Raw genomic sequence first — 20,524 nt, forward strand, 5'->3', positions numbered from 1 at the left:
TCCCATCTTCTTTCCTACCCAGTTTCCGTCATCCACCTCCAATGCCTATTTTATTTCTCCTTCTAAGTAAGATTCAAGAATCCTCTCTTGGGTCCTCCACTTTAAAAATCAATCTGGCAATTTCTCAGAAAATTTGGTTCTACCTCAAGACCCTGCTCTCCCACTCCTTGGCATATACCCAAAAGATGCTCCACCATACCACAAGGACAATTGCTCAGCTATGTTTATGGCAGTTATATGTGTAATAGCCAGAAACTGGAAACTGCTTAGCTGTTCCTCAATGGAAGAATGGATAAAGAAAATGTGATACATTTACACAATGGAATAGAACTCAGCTATTAAAAACAAGGACATCTTGAAACTTGCAGGAAAATGGATGGAACTAGAAAATGTCATCCTGAGTGAGGTAACACAAACACAAAAAGACATACATGGTGTGTACTCACTGAAAACTGGATATTAGCCATAAAGTACTGGATAATCATGCTACAATCTATAGATCCAAGTGGTTTCTATTACTGTTGCTCTGTAGTACAGCTTGTGATCAGGGATGGTGATACAGCAGAAGTTCTTTTACTATACAGGATTTTTTTTCGTATAAAGTTGAGAATTTTTCTTTCATGGCCTGTAAGGAATTGTGGTATAACTATTTCTTAATGCACTGTTGTAAAATTTTTCTCTGGGGATGGTGGTGGTAGAAAGGACCATCATCAGGTCCCGATAATAAACCAAACTGTAATTCCAACAAAGTTTGCCTGGGGAAGCAGTGAGTTTATTAGAATTATTTACAGAGCAATCAGTGAGAGGTCATGGGCAGGAGCATAGGTGGTCTTACAGCAGCTACTCTTAAAAGTCTGCACCCAGCAAGGATCATGACTTTCCAATGGTCTGCCAGTGGAGCTCTCTCCATTAGTCCTTCTAAAATGTTATACTATAGCTCCTCCTGTAGATCCAGAAGTTGCATGCAAATGAGGCAGAATTGGCATTCAACTGGTTGGAAGGGATTGGCTGGATACTTAGTTGAGGGTCCTATGACCTGCCCAATTCCTTGCTTCTATGATGTCAATAGTCACCAAGCCCAGATGTTATTATCTTTTGTGAACAGGTCTAGCCAAACCCCCAAAGATGATGGCCATTTGGCTTGGAGAATAGTCTTGTACAGCATCTACACATGAAAACTAAATTACATAAGTGATTGAACAAAGCATAGCAAATACAATAACAACAGAAAAATGATTTAAAAATTATAAATAGATATATTTATATTGAAAACTTCTAATATACGTACATACATACATACATACATACATACACAGTTATATGTTATCTAGTCCCTCGATTGCTGTGACGGCATATTAGGCTATACTACAGAACTCTTATGATCATTTGAAACAAACCAAACACCTCTGGAGGGGCTGTAAGGACAGTCTTCCTACCTTTGCTCAAACAGTCAACTCTCCTCCAAAACAAGGTTCTTAGGAACATCTACATGTCTTTAAACTAGTCCAAAGACATGGTACCAGAAAACGGGACACCTCACAGTCTCCTGTGAGATCTGTTACTCATGCAAGTTTCTTTCCAGTACAAAGAGCAGAATCCAATGTAAACTGAAGGTGCTGCTTTATTAAGTAGCTTAACTTCTTACATAGTGTAGTGCAGTTATACACATAGAAAAACGTTATCACGTATCTATGGTTTGGGTCTCAGTTTTGAATTATCCAGAGAATTCACATCAGAACCATCTATCTAATATAACAACAGTACAGACATGGTCTTTCAACATTTTTTTTTATAATATTTGTCTAAAGAATATGATTTATCAAGAGGCTTTACTTAACAAGTATATGATAATATAATGATTAAAGTCACAGCCTTTGAAATAGGATTAGAATAGTTTTATAGTTTTGAATCCCCGCCCCATCAGCTGCTTATGTCAAAGTCATAGTTTCTTACTTCGTAAGGGACAGGGTACTGATGAAACACCTACCAACCTGTATGATCACTGTTGTATTTGTGCAGCATGTATCTACTTTTCAAATAAAATTTTCAAGTGCTAAAGAAAGACTCCTATTTGTTAGATAACTGTCTGCACAATAATCCTTTAGATGAAAATTGACCAGGGTCAAAACCAATCAACTTAACAAAATACTAACATTTCAGAGCTCAGGGCTTGGTGCTGGGGTTCTTTGTGCTGTGTCTTTCTTTGGATCCAACTAGGAACAGCAATTGTGATGGTTTTGTGAGGCCGAACATAATCTCAAAATCTCTTTTAGAAATTCTCTGCCTCTCTTGTCTACAAGCATTGAATATTCTCTGATTTCTTCTGCATTGTTTATTTAACAGTCATTATCTGTAGCCTTTAGTCTTATGGGACTTATCAAATGCTTTGAAAATGTTCTTGATAGGCTGAAATGAGGAAATGATTCTTTTCTGCTTTTATCATTTCTTTCTTGAACTTTTTTCTTTGATCTTTCTGTCTTCAATACAACAAGTCCCCCGAACTCGAGGAATAATAATCAGCCTGGAGACAAAAATAATAATTTCTCCTCTCATCTCATCACTCCTGCTTGATTTATTCCAGTGGTTCAATTCACTGAGTTCTATGAGCCACAGACTACTATTCCACAAGTGGCTTACAGAACCCTTACAATCTTGTTTTTGTTTCTTTCTTCACTTGGTTGTGTCTTCTACCCTGAAGTTTTTGTAAGACTTTCATGGCTCCATTCTCCCTTTCCTTCAGAATCTTTCCTCAGCCTGCTATCTTGGCTTCAGGAGCACATCTTTCTGCCACTGTCCCTTATTAAAAAAGAAGCTGAGACCCTGCTTAATCTAGTATTGTCTCAGACTCCCATCTCTGCAACTTGGCCAGGTACATTTCTAAATAATAAAAATAAGATTATGATATAATTACATCATTTCCATCTTTCATTTCTTTTCCAAAGCCCTCCCACGTAAGCCCCCCTGCTTTCTTTCAAATTCATGGCCTCATTTTTATTTGATTACTGACATATATGTATACACACAATATATATTCTAAAATACATAAATACAACTGCTCAATCTGTAAAATCTTACTTGGATGTATATGTTTCCAGGGCCGACCATTTGGTATTGAATAACCAATCAGCGTGTTTTTTTCTTAGGAAAGACTATTTCTCTCACTTTCAGCATTCTTTAGTTGCTTGTAGTTCTTTGTGTTAGTTTGTACCTTTAGTGTGATTCATAGGGTTTATAATAAGACTGAAAAAAGATAGATCATGAGAATACCATGACACAGCAAGTTTTCAATGACTATCAACTGTTTTCTTGTAATGAAAAGCTCTATGTATTTTCTATTCTTGTTCCTGCATTGTCTTTCAGAGTTTCTGTTTATAAAATAAGTACTGGCAGAAGATGCTGTTTCAACAGGCAGAGCTCATCTTCCTACCCTGTGTGAATGAACCTGGGCAGGGGTCCTCTCCTCCAGTGACCGTGGTGGACTGCATGTTTACTGAGAACAAGATGCCAAGCTGGTATAGCAGAGCAATGTGGTCAATGTCAAATTGAAGAAGGGTGTGGAGGGAGTGGCCAAAGGAGTGAAGCTGTTGCTGTTCACTGCTGGAGAATCTGGTAAATGTACCATTGTGGAACAGATAAAATCATTCATGACAATGGCTATTCAGAGGACAACTGTAAACAATATGAAGTATTTGTCTACAGCAATACTATATCGCCCATCATTGCAATCATAACAGGCATGGGTGGTTAAAGATTTATTTGGGGAAGCTGGCAGAGCAGATAATGCCCAAGAGTTATTTGATTTAACTGGCAGTATTGAGGAAGGAGTCAGAACTAGCAGGCAGGATTACATGTGTAGGGGTCCCTGAAAACTCTACAGCTGGCAAAGGAATGATCTACATGAGGCAATAAGGAAATCCAGGTCAGCGTGACTTAGCTGGTGCTGGTTAGAACTTCTAAAGTCTGACAACAGGTAGTTTATTCTATTTTTTTAAGCATTTTATTTTTCATTTGTTATTATTTATTACAATTTATTTTCTTTGTATCCTGGCTGTAGCCCTCTCCTTCATCTCTTTCAGGTCTCTCCCTCCCCCTTCCCTACCCCATGCCCCTTCCACAGTCCACTGATAAGGCCCTGCTGTCTGACCCTAGACTATCAGGTCTCATCAGAACTGTCTGGATCCTCTTTCTCTATGGCCTAGTAAGGCCACCTTGCCAGGGGGAGGTGATCAAAGAGGAGGCAAATTAGTTCACACCAGAGAGTGCTCCTGCTGCCCTTACTAGGAAACCCCCATGGAGACTAAGTTGCCCATGGGCTACATCTGAGCAGGGGTTCTAGGTCCTCTCCATACATGGTCTTTGGTTGATTCATCAGTCTCTGCAGACCCCATTGGGTCCAGATATTTTGGTGCTGTTGCTCTCCTTGTGGAGCTCCTGTCCCCTCCAGGTCTTTCTATGTCCCCTTCTTTCATAAGATTCTGTGCACTCTGCCCAAAGTTTGGCTATGAGTCTCAGCATCTGCTTCAATATCCTGCTGGGTAGAGTCTTTCAGAGGCCCTCTGTGGAAGGCCCCTGTCCTGTTCCCTGTCTTCTCCTACTTCCAATGTCTATCCTGTTTCACCTTCTGAATGGGGATTAAGCATCTTCCCTTAGGGACCTCCTTGTTTAGCTTCTTTAGAACTTTAGATTTTAGTGTGTTTATCCTCTATAGCCTACAGACTGGGAAAAAACTTCACCAATCCTACATCTGACAAAGGGCTAATATCCAGAATATATAAAGAACTCAAGAGGTTAAATACCAACAAGCCAAATAATCCAATTAAAAAATGGGGCACAGAGGTAAACAATTCTCAATAGAGGAATATCGAATGGCAGAGAAACACTTAAAGAAACAATCAGCGTTCTTAGATACCTGGGAAATGCAACTCAAAAGACCCTACCTTATATCCATCAAATTCTACCTTATATCCGTCAGAATGGCTGAAATCTAAAACTCAAGTGACAACACATGCTGGAGAGGTTATGGAGAAAGGGGAACCCTCCTCCATTGCTGGTGGGAATGTAAACCTGTACAACCACTTTGCAAATCAATCTGGCATTTTCTCACAAAATTAGGTATAGTACTTCCTCAAGTTCCAGCTACACCACTTCTACGCATATATCCCAAATATGCTCAAGTATACACCAAGGACATCTGTTCAGCCATGTTCAGAGCAGCTTTATTCATAATAGCCAGAATCTAGAAACAACCTAGATGTCCCTCAAGTGAAGAATGGATAAAGAAATTGTGGTACATTTACAAAATGGAATGCTAGTCAGCAATTAAAAACAAGGAAATCATGAAATTTGCAGGCAAATGGATAGAACTAGAAAAGATCAACCTTGAGTGAGGTATCCCACAAGCAGAAAGACATGGATATACTCACTTATAGGTAGTTTATTTTTTAAGCATTTAAGTACAGCATAGTTTTGGGGAAAAAAAAACTTTCCTGGGAACAATTATCTCAATCCCATGTACACAATAAAGTTTAAGGCAGCTTAATGTCCTAGATGAGAATCAGGTGTGGTCTCAGACATACAGAAAATATAAGGGTCACCAAGCTACAAAGCACATGTGACATCCCCCATAAAAATGGAAACTGTTGCCAGAGAAACAATTCTCAAAATAAAAGTCTAGGGAGGATGAGTCTGGGGGATTTGGGTGTGGTTCGGCCCTATAGATAGCAAATGCCACCAGGTTATTAACTACAGCTAAATTCCCAACCTTCCAGGTAAAAACAGGTGCACACATTTTTTCCATTGAAGAGACAAGCCTATGCACTTACCATTCCTGTTTTCTCTAACACTTAACTGTGAGTCCAAGACCTCACGCCCTCTGTATATATGGTTATGGTGAGATGGTGTACACGAAATATCAACTTAGTAATTCTACTTCGTGTTACCTAAGGGAGAACCTCCTAAGCCATTTGCACTCCCACTCAGTGAGGCATTCTTCAGACAAGAGTAAAGATTACAGGCATTTCGGAAACACATTTAACCTTCAGAGAACTACACTTCAAAACGTCTGATACAGGTGAACAAAAATCAGAATGATTAGAGGGGATGAGAACAGTTATCATTTGTGTGGACCACAGTGATTATGACCTGGTTCTGGCAATGGATGTGGAAATGAATCAAATGCATCAATGTGTAGAAGTGTTTACATCATTTGTAACAATCAATTGTTTACAAACACTTCGGGCATTCCTTGTCTTAAACAAAAAGACCCCTTTGAAGAATTTTTTTTAAAGCAAACCAAACCAAACAAAAACAATAGCAAAAACAAAACAAACAAAACCCAACCAAACAAAGAGGAATCCATTAACAGTCTGAGGCCCAGAAACACAGGCTCCAATATATATGAGGAGGCAGTTGCTTACATTCAGGGCCAGTTTAAAAATCTGAAGAAAAGATACCAAGGAGTTGTACACCCTCTTCACTAGCACTACAAACACCAAAAATGTGTGGTTTGGTTTTGGTACTGTTACAGATGTCATAATTAAAGACAACTTGAAGCAGTGGTTCTGTTAGTTCCTCGTGTTGTGGTGATCCCCAAATGTAACATTATTTTTGCTGTTACTTCATAATTATAATCTTGCTGTTCTTATGCATAATCTGTGTTTTATGAGGTCTTAGGCAACCCCCTAAAAAAGTTGTTTGGCTTCCAACAAGATGAGATCGTGACCCACAGGTTGAGAACCACTGACGTCAAGGAATACAGACTTCATTGTGAGGGTGACCTGAGAAAAAGTTCCTGCAACGTTGAGTGTGGAGAAGAGACATCTCTTTTTCTTGAGAGAGTTTCAGCATGATGGAATCTGAGAATGGGAGCTGCAGGGAGAATTGTAGCCCTCTTTATCACAGTCTTCTGTATTAGGGAATCTTTAATGAGCATGAGATGTTCAAGGCAGACTTATCAAAACCACTGTAAAGTATGATTGGCTCATCGAGACATCACTTGGCTTTTATAATCTAAAATGTTTAGGGCATATTGAAGTTGAGGTGCTACATTCCAAAACTTAAAAGTTAACTTATTTTTTTTCCTTCTTCCTTTTAAAGATAAAACTGGTAGGTAACTTTACTAAACTCCCTTGCTTGCAGAGAATCTTTATGAGGACACAGTCTTAACTGTGCACACCTTGTGACTAAGCCATCCTGAAAATATTCCTCTTACTAGGAACTGTTTGTTTTGAACTTTTGGTGTAGTCAGGATGTAATATTTCCATAATTAAAACTCTTCCTGGATATTGGGACTACATAAAGACAGCTTTTCCAAGTGAAATTTTTGTTGCTGTAATGTTTAAAGTACCATGATAGTTTCTAAACAGCAGTTACTTTGGAGAGCTCAGCAATAAGCTTCTAGATCTCATTTCTTTAAGCTCATAGTTAGGTTAATCTTGTTTATGTTGATTCCTAGATGAACAAGGAAGTAACAGAATAAAGTGAGCAGGGATGCAGACACACTCCACTCTGGACGGCCTCTTGGAAATGCAAACTGTCAAATTCGGAACCAGTGGCTTTGTTGCTGCATGTCCATCAACTTGGTCACTTTGATTCTTGCTTGTTTGTCTCAGCCTTGGGGAGTTTTGCATAAGGTACCCCTTGTTTTTTAATCTTTGTGGCCTTATTTTGTTGGGAGACATCGAAAGTGTATTAGCAGTGCATGCTTTTCCTTTGTAAACGTGGCACCAAATCCCTTTTGCCACTGTTTTTAGCCGTGTTAACTGTAGAAGTAATCCTTAGTCAGTATGTTCTTTTTCTAAAACATTATATTCTGAGACTTTCTCATGTGTACAGATTTGAATCTGTTACAGTTGGCAGCAGTATTAAAATGGTGGCTAAGGTGTTCAGGATTGCTCCTGCTTGTAACTAATCCTTTCTGGAAATCCTGTCTTCTGTTTCTATTTCTCACTGCTGAGTGTGCTTTACCTTTGTCTGAGAGTAGGCTCAGGTAGAAGAGTTTGAGAGTCCAGTTCCTTGATTTAGTAGTATTATAAAATCTAGGGTGGAGGGCTTTATGCCCTATCTATGTCTTAAGTGATATGCAGTCACAATCCAGCTTCCCTCTTTGTGTTTTACTTGGGTGGAGCACTAGAGTCCTATTGAAAAATGTACAGCAAGTACTATTAAATATTGAGTACCCCTGCTTCCCTTACTAGGGAAACACATGGAGACTGAGCTGCCCACAGGCTACATCTGAGCAGGAGGTCTAGGTCCTCTCCATGCATGGTCTGTGGTTGATTCATTGGGCAGCTCAGTCTCCATGTGGGTTCTCTAGTAAGGGGAGCAAGGGCAGTCACTGGCATGAACTTGGTTGCCTGTTCTTTGATGACCTCTTCCTGGCAAGATGGCCTAACTAGGCCACAGAGAAAGAGGATCCAGACAGTTCTGATGAGACCTGATAAGCTAGGGTCAGATAGTAGGGGAGGAGGACCTCCCCTATCAGTGGAGTAGGGGAGGGACATAAGGAGGAAAGAGAGAGGGAGGGTGGAATGGGGGAGGGAAGAGGAGGAAAGGGTTACAGCTAGGATGCAAAGTGAAAGAAATGTAAATAATAATAACAATATTGAAAAAATTTAAAAAGAAAAGCAAAAACATTAAGTGGATCACAGAGGGGCAGAGGATAAATAAAAAGAATGTATTTTGAGGATTTCAAATCAGTAGGTTGAGCAGTGCCTTTTTAGGTCCACTCTTAGGGAGTTGAATCCCTTTCATATTTGATATCACCTTCTACTCATTAAAAAAAAAAAAAAAAACAAAACAAAACCATGGTTGGTGATCAGCAGAACTGCTTCAGAAAGCAAGCCACAGCTGATCGGTATCATTGATGGAAGCTTCTTAGATTTTTAATTCTTACATGTTTTGGCAAATCATTGCTGCACAGACAGTGTAACTAATATCTAACAAATATTTCTTTAAGATTAGGAAAACATGTAAGAAAAAAATATTGGTTTCAATGAGGGGTTAACAGTGTCTGGGTTGATAAAGCTTGCCCACTTTGAATTTATTTGTCTTTATTGTGTTCTATAATATAGAAACATCTGGAAATAAGAACAAGTAATATATAGTTTTCATGATTTTTCTATACTTTGGATTTAATGTTATGGTGTTGTTGATAAACTAAAACACAGATAATCTAAATTTAATGAATTTAGAAAACTCTTTCTTTGCACTAGACCTAGATCCCCTACACAGATGTTGCCAATGGGCAGCTTGGTCCTCATCTGGGTCCCCAGGTAAGGAGAATGGGGACTAACCCTGACATGGACTCCGCCCCCTGCTTTTTGTTCATTTTCCTTGGCAGGAATACCTCCCCAGGCCACAGGGGAAAAGAATTCACTCAGTCTTATGCACCTTGATATGCTGAGGTCGGTGGGTGGGGAACTCCCCTTTTCTGAGGACTAGGGGACAGGGTCATAGGGGAAATAGTGAGGGAGGGGGCTATGACCGGAATGTAAAATGAATAAATAAAAATTAAAATAATAAAAAAATTCCTCTTTCTTCAACCCAATACCTTTCTGTCTCTTGTTCAGCTGAGTGCCTGGTCAGGTGTATGAATTATTTTGCAACTGAAAAAAAATTTTCTCAGATATTATCAGTCTCTATTTCAGAATAAATATAGTCTTATCTATAATCTCAATTAGATAAGGCTCTAAAGATCTAAAGATCTTTTTTTTAAGGGCTCTCTCAGCTCTAACATTCTTGTTTGTTCTAAGAAACCCTTAAGGCAGATGAAGTCAAACTTCTGGAACCTGATTATACAATTTAAAAATCAGTTTATGCTCCTACTCCATTTTCCTCCCTTCTGCTGCATACCTTCTACTCACTCTTCTCATAAATTCCTCCAGGCAGAGAGGAATGAGATATTAACAGGCAGCATTAGTGAAATGTGTGGCGTGAGGGGTTAGAACTGTTGATATAAAAAAGATTTCTCAGATTCATTCTAAATCCACCTTTTAAACAGCAGCGTTAGTGAGATGTGTGAAGGAAGAGGTTGGAACTGTTGATGGAAGATCTTTCAGACTGATTACAGATTCCACCTCCTTATGCTGACCAAAATAGGATAGCTGGAAAGCTACCATGCTTCCCCTAGTGTTGTTTAACTAGCAAATGCTTTATTCAAATAATCCATTAGTTTCCCAGCCCAGCAGTCACCACTGATGTTTTGCTTTCCAAGCTGGAATACTCATTTCTAAACAAGCCGTCTTGGCACTCCTCCTCCCCCACGGAGTGCTGCCTGCTGCTTTCCCTCCAGCGCAGCCATCACACCCACATTCCTCTACTTGGTGAAATACAGAAAAAAGGAAGCGAAGACGTGCAGGTTTGGGATACTTAGCTGTCTTAACCTGGCACCTTCTACTCACAAAGGAAATTTGACCTTTCTATAAAGATCTCCTGATTGTACAGTCTGAACCAACCCAAAGATCTGTGGACTCTGCAGTGTCAGCAGCTCCTCGGCCATACATTATTCCAAACACAATTCTTTTATAGTTTTGACTGAGAGCCAGTATCTGCTTCCAGCTAGACGCAATGACTGCTACAGTTCAAGACAGCTCATTCTGTCCTAGAACTTTCTCTTCTCTTCAGCTGACGGAAGCAGAGCTCTGGAGTCCTTAACTATCCCGGGGAATATAATGACTCAGCTCATAGCACTGAGTCTAGGGAGCAGACTTCAGAGTTGCTGTGCCCAGTATTTGCTGTCCTGGCTCTACAGTTTGTCACAGCTGTATTAATAAGGGTCTAGAGGAACAAGACTAGAAAGAATGCACACCCTTGCCTTTGTTGATTTTAGTGGAAATATTTTGATTCTGCTTATTTAATATGTTAGCTTTGAGTTTGTCACTTACAGCTTTTTACAAATTTTCTGTGAAGGAATGTTGGAGTTTTTCAAATATCCGTTTTGTGTTTCCTGAGAAAATAAATTGTCATCTTTGAAATTATTAATGTGATATATTAGAGTTACAGAATCATATTTTATTAGGTACTTTTTGCTGTGATGAAATAATTTATGAAAAGAAAGGAATTTATGGAAGAGTTTATTTTGGCTTATGGTTCCAAACCTGAGAATCCATGATGGTAGAGACATGACAGATAGAGGCCATGTCACATTTTCTTTCTTTTTAAAATTTTATCTATTTTTTTAAAAATTATATCTATCTATCTATCTATCTATCTATCTATCTATCTATCTATCTAATCATTTTACAGCCTGATCCTAGTCTCCCCTCTTCTCCTAGTCTCACCCTCATGATTCCTCCACCCATTGCCCTCTCTTATTCTTCTCAGAGAAGGGGAGGTCCCCAAGGGGTACCAACCTACCCTGGCACCTCAAGTCATAGCAGGACTAAGTGCATCCTTTGCCACTGAGGCCAGACAAGACAACCCAGCTATGGGAAATGATCCAAAGGCAGGCAACAAGGTCAGAGACAGCCACTACTCCAGTTGTTAGGGAATCCACATGATGACCAATCTGCTAAATATGTGTAAGGGGTCTAAATCCAGCCCATGCATTCTCTTTGGTTGGTGGTTGTGTGGATCAGGTGTGAGTAAAGAAGAGGTGGAGGAGTGGGGGAGGGAGAGAGAACGGAAATTGGTAGGGGCATCTCTGGGACAAAGGAGGCTCCTGAGAATCTATGGGCGTGACCTTACTTGAGACTACTAAAAGCAGGGGGTTATGGAGCCTGAAGTTGTTACCTCTCAGGTTGGAGTGGAGGAAGGGCAATACCCACCCACCCATAAAAACCTCTGACCCCAAATTTTTCTTGTCTACAAGAAGTATAGGGATAAAAATGGAATAGAAATTGAGGAAATGGCAAACCAATGACTGACCCAACTTGAGACTCACCCCATGGGAGAGAGCCAGCCCCAACACTATTAATGATATTCTGTTATGCTTGCAGATGGGAGCCTAGCATAACTGTCTTCTGAGAGGCTTCATCCAGCAGCATATCCAAACAGATGGAGAGACCCACAGCCAAACAATGGGTAGAGCTCGGGGAGTTTTGTGGAAGGAATGGAGGAAGGATTGAAGGAGCTGGAGGGGTCAAGGACACCACAAGAAGACCTACAGAGTCAACTAACGTGTCACATCTTCAACTGCAAGCACAAAGCAGAGAGAGTGAACTGGACATGTGCCAAAGAGGCTATAAACTCTCAAAGTCTGGCCCAAAGTCATACTTCTTCCAGCATGTCTCCAATTCCTAAAGGTTCCAAAATCTTCCCAAACAATACCACCAAATGGAAACCAAATGTTGAAATACCTGAGCCTAAGGGGAAAATTTCTCATTCAAACCATTATATGTGCTGAACCATCCTTACATTTCCAGAATGAAGCCTGCTTGGCCATGGCGAAGGGTCTTTTGAAATTTTTAGCTTAATTTGTCTAAATTTATTTTATTGATAATATTCCCATGCATGCTTATAAAACAAAAGCATATAATTTGTCCAATTTTGATATCAGTTTACTCCTGCTTTAAAAACTGAGTTTGACAGTATTCTTTCCCTTTCTACTCTACGGAATATAATGAAAGCCATTAGTCTCCATTATTTTTGGAGGTCTGATAGGATTGATCTGTGAACACATCTGAGCCTAGGGTTCTTCTTTCTTTTCTTCCTTCTTTACCTTCCTTTCTTCGTTCCTTTCTTTCTTTCTCTGTTCTTATAAACCAAGTTTTTTTTTAATTTATTTTAACTTTGTATTGGTTCTTTGTGAATTTCACATCATGCTTCACAATCTTATTCATCTCCCTGTCCCTCCATATCCAACCTCTGCCCTTGCAATTTCCCTTCTAAAAGAAAACAAAAAATTAAAATGCTTTAAGAAAAAATTAAAAAAAATCTCACTGTGCAGTCTGTAATGTATCGCAGTATGTCCCACAGTATACCCTTTTGCCTGAACAGCTTTACTTGCAAATATTCATCACAATGAGTCGTCGGTAAGGTTTGAGACTTCTGGCTTCTGCTACACTATCTGTACTGGATCCTCACGAGGACTTCCCTTGGATATCCTGTGGTTGCCCTGTGTCATAGACATCCCACTGCTTTGCTACTGCAAGACTGGACTCTTCACATACTCCAGCAGTTTATACATAAGGTAGAATTTGAAACAGGCCAACTCAAAGCCTTGGATATGGGCCTCAGTGCTATCTGCGTTGGTCAGCCTACTGGCTCTCCTGCTTTGCTGGTAGTTTGGTGGAACTGGCCCCACCCTTCACTGGCTGCAGCACTTGGGAGAGTGACCTCATGCCTCACTTGGACTTTTTCTTTTTTGTCGGAAAACTTATTACTGCTTCAATCTCATTGCTTCTTGTAGATCTATTTGTGTAGTTTATATTTGACTAGTTTAATTTTAATAACACACCAGTTTCTAGAAATGTATCCATTTTAATATTTTCTACTTTGCTAGAATTTATATTTTTAAAGGATTACCAATAATCCTCTAAATTTGTTTGTTATCTGTTGTAGGTTTTCCTTTTTATCTCTAATTTTATTAATTTAGATTTAGTCTTCTCTTCTTTGGGCCAGTTTGGCTAATAGTTTGTTGATTTTGTTTATCTTTTCCTTAATTCTTTGCATTGTTTTTTGGTTTTCATGTCACTGATTTCTGTCCCTATATTTATTATTTCATTCCTTTTATTGGGTTTGGCTTGCTCTAATTTGTGACATTTTGCTGCATCAACAAGTTATTTATTTCAAATTTCTTTGATTTAAAAAAAAACATTATTTGTTTGGGGTTGCTCTGATGCTTGTATTTTGATGCTAATTACTGGCCATCAAGATCTGATTACTGCCCAGATATACCTATCCTTGTTGTGTAAACCTGCCTAAGACATTATGCCTGATTGGTTGATTAAAAGGCCTAAAACTTGGGCAGAGTAGAATAGGGTAGGCGGGGCTAAGGCTCCTTTGCTTTGGGAAGAGGAGAACCATGGGAAGGAGACAGAAAGACAGGAAGAGAGGAGGAAGAAAGATTCCATGATGAGTTAGTGTGGAGAAGAAACCATGTGGGCCAAGAGGAAGAAATCCAAGGATGGTGTGGATGGAGGAAACACCAAGATGAAAGATGTAAGAAAGTGTTTATAAGGTTATGGATGGAAGGTAGCCCAGATAAGAATGGTTAAGGCGGATGGCATTGGATTGGGGCAGGGAAGTGGATGGCGACGTTATTGAGACAGCATAGGTAAAAAATCTGGCCAGCCCAAGGTAAATAAGGCAATTATAAAATTTAACAGGTGTCTGTGTCTTATTAATTGTGATTGCAGGCAAAATAGTACTTCCATAATTAGCCAAATAATAAACATTTGTTAGGTCATACCATTTAATATTCAAGAACAATTATTATTTTTTGAAGAATTTTATGCACAACATCATTTATAGCCTCTAACACTTCCAACTCCTCCTGTGTCCCCTAAGTTCCAAGTTTATGACATCTTATTCTTTAATTATCACACACATTTATCATCTTCCTCCCACTCTCTCTCCCTCCTTCCCTTTGTTTGTTTATTTCTTTCTTCCTTTCTTTCATCTATCTATATTCTTCTGAGTTCATTTAATATGCTTCATATGTACATATATTTAGGGCTGACCACTTGGAGTGGTATAACCTACCCAGAGAAGAATGGTTCTCCCTCGTAAGCAGCCAATAATTGCCAAAAATTCTTCACCTGGAGATGAGGTTCCGTGAGATTTCCCCCATTTGTGTTGAAGTATCAGCTGATGTTGCCATTATGTAGATTCTGTTTAGGAAAGCACATTGTTAAAATTTCACAGGTGCAATTCCCTGTCATACCTTGTTACAGACATGTGCATTCTCTAGTTCTTACATGGATCTCTGTCCCACCTTCTGTGATGTTCCCTGACTCTTAGGTTTAAGGGTTCTGTAGATGTATTAAATGGGCTGGCCATACCATATTCAGTTTTTCTCTGTGTTTTGACTGGTTATGTGTTTCTGTGGTGGTTTCCATCTGGTGTAAATAGAATGCTCCTTGGTGGGAGGGGGTGCTACTTTCATCTGTGTGAATATAAGAATAGGTATTGAGAATTCAGGTAGGAATCATAGTGGCTTAGGAAATGAGCAGTAATATGTTCTCTTCTAGGTTCCATGACCTCACCAGCCATAAGTAGCTGGCTACATCTATGACTCTAGGAATCAATTTTATCCTTTAAGTGGAACTTGAAGTCCAATTAGGTGGTGGTTGGTTACTTCCAACATAAAAGGCTTGAGTAGATATTGCCATGCTCATCCATGTTGCTGGTTTATTGACTTTACAGCTTTGTAGGACTTTTAATCGCTTTCCTACCTTGGAAGCTTGCATAGCACCTATGAATTCTAGGAAAGCTGGTTACTCTTAAAAGAGGAGGCCTTCAAGTTAGTTTCATCTCATTCCTTCTAAGTCCTGTATCCAAAGTATGTGATAGCTTCAGCAATAGGATCTTACCTTCAATTTCTGGGAGATAACAATGGCAAACAGCAATAGCCTATTTTTATTTTGGGCATCTATTTAACTCCTCTGGCCAAGGACTCAGAGGCAGGTCCCATACATTGTACTGAGGTTTTTGTCAGATAGTTGGTGGTTATGGGAGGTAGGGGATTTATTACCCTAAGTAATATAACTTATTTTCAACTATTATATGTGTATTGTTTTTTTTTCCTCATTAGTTTAGTGAATCAAGAACAATTTAGTTTAGTAAATCAATTAAATAGTCCTATATAGAAGGAAATAGAAGCAGGCATCAAAAGTCTCCCATCCCAAAAAAGCCCAGGGGTGGATGGTTTCAGTCCAGAATTCTACCAGACTTTCAAAGAAGAGCTGACATCAATACTCTTCAAACTATTCCACAAAATAGAAACAGAAGGAACACTACCAAATTTATTCTATTCTGAAGCCACAGTTACCTTGATACCTAAACCTCACAAAGACCCAACAAAGAAAGAGAATTTCAGATAAAGTCTCTTCCAAAAATTTTCTCCATTTCTCTCTTAATAGTACCTGAGTCCTACTATCTTCCTTCTCTCTCATGTTCCTATTTTACTTTCATGGCTTTTGCAGTTACCAAAGGTTACCTACTCACATCTAAAGATTTTGAGCTAAGAACCATAAATAAGAAAGATCAGGTGGCATTGGTCCTTCTGAGTCTGGGTTACCTCACTCACTAAAATGTCTTGTAATTCTATCCATTTACCTTCATATTTTATGATTTTTGTACTATTTACAGCTGAATAGAAGTCCAGTGAATATGTGTACTCTTCCATTATATATTCATCAGTTGAATGACTTTAGGTTGTTTCCATTTTATAGCTATTATGCATAGAATGTCCATGAACATGACTGAGCAAGCATCTGGGGAATAGAATGGTGAGTTCTTTGGGCACATGCTAACCAGTAGCATAGCTGAATCATATATGAGAATTCTGCTCTTATCTTTTTGAGAATTCTCCACACTAATTTCCAGAGTTGCTGTGCCAGTTTGCAACCCTACAATTAATGAGGATTCTCTTTTTCCCACATCTTCATCACCATTCGTTGTCATTTGTTTTCTTAACATAGACATTTATAGGTATAAACTTTTCTCTTAGAAGCATTTTCATTGTATTCTATAGGACCCTGTACATTTTACACTCAATTCTAGGAATTTTTAATTACTCTTCTTCCTCCAGGTTTCTTCAGTGAGTCATTTGCCATTCAATACTGTGTTTTCAAAGTCCATGAGCTTGTGCATATTCTGTGGTTTCTCCTGTTATTTACATTTAGTTGTAATCTTTCATGATCAATTAGAATATAAGAATTTATTCTAAATTTCCTGTGTGGAGACTTGCTTTGTGTACTAAAATGTGGTGTATTTTAGAGACAGCTCTGTGGGGTTCTGAGACTAATTATGTTTTGGGGCCAAATATTCTGTAGCTCTTAAGCCCACTTGATATGTAACATCCTTTGTATGTAATATTTCTTGGTGATGTTTTTTGTCTATTGTGAGAATAGAGTGTTGAGGCCAACACTATCATGTTGAGGTTTTTTGGCACCTTTACACCCAGTAGTGTTTGTTTTATAAAACTGGGTGTGCCAATACATGCTGCATGTAATTTTAGAGTTGTAATATCTACTGATTAATTGTTCCTTTATTAACTATGTAGTGACTTTATTTATCTCTTCTGACTAATTTTGTTGTCTGGATTGTCTCATTAGAATTGATACACCCACTTTTTATAGTTCCATTAGCTTAGAATATGTTCTTTTTATATGTTGGAAAAAAACACCAGAAGTTTATTCAAAAGAAGAATAAGTTACTAAATGCTGGAGAAATTCAATCAGTAGCACCTCTGAAAGACTACTGATATTAGGTCCTATATGGTTTTATTTTATTTTTGAGATTATAATTGCAACATTTCTCCATTCCCCTTCTTCCTTCCAAATCTATATATCCCTCTCTACTCTCCTTCAACTTCATGATGCTTTTTTACTAATTGTTTTTCTGTTGCTACATGCATATATGTATATAAACTTCTAAACAGAACCTGTTCAATACATATAATGATACCTGTATTTATGTTTTCAGGGCTTACCATTTGGCTCTGGACAAACAATTGATGAACTTTGCTCTGGAGAAAACCACCTCTCCCACTTCCAGCTTTGTTCAGTTGCCTGTAGTTCTTTGTGTAGGGTTGAGGCCTCATGAGCTTTTCAACGTCCATTTTGGCATGTTCATTGGTGTCGTCCTTGTTCAGCTCAAGATTGGGCCATCCTTTTGTTAAGGCTTTGTGAATGTAGCTTCTGACATTACTAGGAGACACCTTAGAGCAAACTCCTTCATCTTCTGGCTTATGGTATTTCCACCCTGTCTTCCATAATGTTCCCTACACTTTAGTGTAGGAGTGTTTTGTAGCTGTATCTATTGATGATGGCTTCCACAACTATGCATTTTGATTCACTGTGTTTCTCTGCAGTGGACTCCATTTGTTGCAAAGATAAAGTTCCTTGAAGAGGGGTTTAGACTACACTTACCTATGAATACAAGAATAAATGTTTATAGATGGTTGTTAGCAATTATGCTGGTTTAGCATATCAGAGTTTGTAGAGTCTTCTCCCATAACTTCAGTACTGCTGAATAGTTAGCTAGGTTTCTATTTGTAGGCATGATTTCCCTCTTGTTGAGTGGGTCTTAAGTCCAGTCAGAGAGCTGTTGGTTACTGACAAGTATGTGTGTTCCTACTGCCTCACTGGGGTTACTGCTGTCAGGCTGGTCACTGTTGTGGTTAACAGACATCATAGCTGGGTAGGGCTATTGCTTCCTTACCCCCTTTGGAATCTTGCATGGTACCTTCTGGTACCATGAAAGTTTGTCCTCAGAGAATGGACATTCAGGTCATGTCCAGCTAGGGGTCTCTGGGGGGCTGTTCCTGAAATATATAAAATATATTCTGTAAAAAAAAAGTATGTATGTATGTATGTATGTATGTATACAGGTGTCTTCAGCAATAGGGCCTTACATTTCACCTCTATTGGGTAACCAAGAGCAATAGGAATTGCCTTATATTTTGGGAGTCTCTTAGTCCTGGCCAACAACTCTTAAGAGGGCTTCTCATGACTGGTATTTTGGTTTTGTTAGGTAGTCTTTGACTCTTTGAGGGACCACCATCAGCTTCATCAAATGAGAAAAGTTCATTAGAAGTGTATGTGCATATTTGTCTGTGGAATTACGTGTATTCTAACTTCTTGCAAGCTAGTATACCTCTTTTTTAGATATCCCTATTGTTCTTTTACACTCCTCTCACCTTCTTTTTTATTTACCTTCCTATCCTTCCCTAAAAAGAGCCCTTTCTCATTTCTTTTATCAGACCACTTGTTCCCTGTGATTTCTCCTTACTCCCGCCCTTCTTTTGTATTTATCTCCCTAACGAGGCCCCATTTCCCATTTTCCTGATCAGATCACTTATATACTGCTGTTCTCTCCATTGCTCTACAAGGCCCCTATCTTGGCAATGGTATCATTTTTCTTTTCTGTCTTCTGATGTTATTACAGGATATGTATTCACATCTGAAGATTTGGAGCTAGAAGTCTCCAATATGAGAGAATATGTGACAGCGTTTCTGAGTCTGGGTTACCTCGTTCAGTATGATCTCTAGTTCCATCTGTTAACCTGAAAACTTCATGATTTTATCTTTCTTTACAGCTGAAATATTCCCTAGTGTATATGACCACATTTTCATTATCTGTAGGACATTTAAGAGCTTTCCTAGCTATTGTAAATAGAGAAGCAATGGATGTGGCTGAGAAAGTATGTGTTGAGAGTTTAGAATATCTATTTCCATCCTTTTACCCTAAAGCTGTGTTTGATGTGTCATTGAGGCATCAAAACTGTCATATTAAAGCAATATATAAGGCTGTTCATTTGATTGGAGAATTCAGACAATTAGCTTTCAGAGTTATTACTGAAAAGTGTGCATTAATTTCTGTTATTTTGTTATATTAGTATTTTTCTGTCATTTGCTTGTTTACTGATGTCATCTATTCTTCACAATGCACTGTGAATGTGCTCTTTGAGAAACTAATCAGTAACAACAACAAGAAAATGACTGGAGAGATGGTTCAACAGTTGTGTGCTGCTCTTGTTGATGACTTGAGTTTGGTTCCCAGCACCCATGCTGGGCGGCTTCTACTCCAGGAAATCCGCTGCCTCTGGCTACTGTGAGCATAAGAACTCATCTGTACTGGCCCAATATTCAGGCCTAAATTCATACATAGTGTGAAACAGGAAAAGGGAAAAAATGAAGCAGGATAAAGCTCATCCACAAAATTGACTGTCTTACCTTAGAGCTTCTACTGTTGCAACAAAAAACATGATGATCAAAAAGCAAGTTGGGGAAGAAAATATTTATTCAGCTTACACTTCCAGATCATAGTCCATCATTAAGGGAAACCAGAACAAGAACTCAACCTGGGCTGCAACCTGGAGGCAAGAACTAATGCAGAGGCCATGGAGGAGTGCTGTTTACTGTTCTGCTTTGTACAGTTTGCTCAGCCTGCTTTCTTATAGAACTCAGGACTAGCAGCCCAGAGATGGCATCACAAACCATGGGCTGGTCCTTTCCCATTTATCACTAACTAAGGAAATACCTTACAGCCGGATCTCATGGAGGCATTTTCTCAACGGAGTCTCCTTCCTCTCTGGTGACTCTAGCTTGTGTCAAGTTGACACATAAAACCAGCCAGTACATTGACATTAGATATTAAATAAGGAAAATACAAAAGTAAAGGAAAGAGAGCCGAATCAGGATGTGTCTTGCCTGGACGCTGGTTCCAGCTTCCATCCCTGGGTGGTCTTTTATAGGTTGGGTCCCTGATACTGGTCATGCCTCTGAGTATTCCTTCCTGGGGTTGCAACATGTGTATGCAGGCTGTGTTTATGTGTTCCTCTCTAGACTATGGTAAGTGTTCCCCTTGCTGAAACCAACTATTTCTTAATCAGAGTTTGGAGCCTGTCTAGAAGCCT

The 20,524-nt window shown here is 39.0% G+C and overlaps 1 pseudogene; it reads left to right on the forward strand.

Annotated features, from left to right (window-relative positions):
- Window positions 1-3,613: 3,613 nt before the first annotated feature.
- LOC110559969 (guanine nucleotide-binding protein G(i) subunit alpha-3-like) lies at window positions 3,614-6,567 on the forward strand (annotated as a pseudogene).
- The last annotated feature ends 13,957 nt before the right edge of the window (window positions 6,568-20,524 follow it).

This window comes from Meriones unguiculatus, chromosome 19, assembly GCF_030254825.1.
Source record: "Meriones unguiculatus strain TT.TT164.6M chromosome 19, Bangor_MerUng_6.1, whole genome shotgun sequence".
In the NCBI taxonomy this organism is placed as follows: Eukaryota; Metazoa; Chordata; class Mammalia; order Rodentia; family Muridae; genus Meriones; species Meriones unguiculatus.